A 2,189-nucleotide genomic window follows, 5' to 3' on the forward strand; every position below is an offset into this window, starting at 1 on the left:
GTTGCTGTGAGCTGTGACACCATGGCACTCTACCAAGAGTGACAAAGTGAGACTCTGTCTCTTTTAAAAAAAAGTTAAAATAATCAAAAACAGAGTAAGTGGAAAAGAATTTGAAGGTTAAAAAATGCAGATTTTTAAAAAAATTTAGAAATTAAAGATAGCCACTTAAAATTCTCAGTGGAGAAGTGTGATTTATGACAGCACAATACTTGATACAACCCAAATAGGAAGCAAAAGTGAAGCAGCTAAATAAATTATCAAACAAACAGAATCTTATGAAAAAATGAAGATGCACTATGTATTAGTTTGGAAAGGACTCAGGATATATTATCAGATGAAAATATGTAAAAAACTGGAAGAGGCAGAGGAGATGAAACCATGTATTTGGCTTGGCTGGAATTTGCATGAGTAAGAAACACTAAAATGATACTGAAGAATCTAATAAAAGTGGTTATCTACAGAGCATGAAAGGGAAAGGAATGTGGGTGAGGACAGGAGTGAGAGGGAGCAAGTGCTTTTGTTGGGGTGCATTCTTTATGCTTAAGTTTTTTCTTTCTTTGGACAGAGTCGCACTCTGTCATTGGGCTTGGTGGAAAATGGATTAGTAGTCGCCAGGGATTAGACATGGTGGAGCAGAAGGGAATGGGTGTAACTAGAAAGGAACAGCATGAAGAAGGTCCTTGTAGTGATAGAATAGTTCTGTGTCTTGATTATGGTGGTGGTTCCATTAATCGATATATGAGGTAAAATGATAGTGGACTATCCCATATTTTAAAACAATGTTGTTGGGTTTTTTTTTTCTTTTCTCTTGAGACAGGCTCACTTTTGTCGCCTGAGTGGCATGCCATGGTGTCACAGCTCACAGCAACCTCAAACTCCTGCTCAAGTGATCCTCTTACCTCAGCCTCTTGAATAGCTGGGACTACAGGCACCACCACAGCACCCAGATGGTTTTTCTATTTTTAGTAGAGATGGGGTGTTGCTCTTGCTCAGGCTGGTCTTGAACTCTTGAGCTCAAGTGATCCACCTACGTTGCATAGCCTCCCATAGTGCTAGGATTACATATGTGAGCCACCACACTTGGCCCAGTGTTCTGGTTTTGATATTGAACTATTGTTATTTAAGATGTAACCTTTGGGAGAAACTGGATGAAGGGTAGATAGGACCTGTCTGTGCTATCTTTACATTGGCCAGAATCTGTGAATATTTCAAAATAAAAAGTTTGTTTAAATGTCAATGGGAGAGGTGATAGAAGTTGAAATGTTCTGTAGTTTCTTCCAGTTTTGACAGTAGATAAGAAAGGTGTTCCTTTTAAACTAAATGTTCAGGATGGAAGACTAAATAATGAATACAAATTCCAAAGTAATGGAAGTGAGCATGAAGTAAAAAAAGTTCAAAAAGACATGAAAGGAGGGAAAAGCATGTAAAATACAGAATAAGAAGCACAGAATAAGAAATTTCATAATATTGGGTGGCTCAGTGAGTAGGGCACCAGCCCCATATACAGAGGGTGGTGGGTTCAAACCCGACCCCAGCTAAACTGCAAGAAAAAATAGTGAGGTGTTGTGGCAGGTGCCCGTAGTGCCAGCTACTCAGGAGGCTGAGGCAAAAGAATCGCCTAAGCCCAAGAGTTGGAGGTTGCTGTGAGCTGTGACGGCACAGCACTCTACTGAGGGTGATAAAGTGAGACTCTATCTCTAAAAAAAAAAAAAAAAAAAGAAACAAATTTTATAATATAATAAAAAGTAATTACAATTGTGAATGGACTAAATTTGTCAGTTAAAGTTATAAAGTTGAACTAAATATCAAGTTATATTTTGACCAGGTACAGTGGCTCAACGCCTCTAATGATAGGATATCCATCACCTCAGGCATTTAGTTTTTGTGTTGTGAACATTATAATTATTCTGTTTTGAAATATACAACAAATTATTGTGGGGTTTTTTGTTGTTTGTTTTAAACTAAGTCTATGTTGCCCTGGGTAGAAAGCCATGGCATCATAACTCAGAGTAACCTCAAACTTTTGGGCTCAAGCCATCTTCCTGCCTCAGCCTCCCAAGTAGCTGGGACTACAGGTGCCTGCCACCAAGCCCAGCTTAGTTTCTTCTATATTTTAATAGAGACAGGGTCTTGCTCTTGCTCAGGCTGGTCTTGACCTCCTGAGCTCAAGCAGTCCACCTTCCTTGGCC

This window comes from Otolemur garnettii, unplaced genomic scaffold (genome assembly GCF_000181295.1).
Source record: "Otolemur garnettii isolate 467f Iridium unplaced genomic scaffold, OtoGar3 scaffold00071, whole genome shotgun sequence".
Lineage (NCBI taxonomy): Eukaryota > Metazoa > Chordata > Mammalia > Primates > Galagidae > Otolemur > Otolemur garnettii.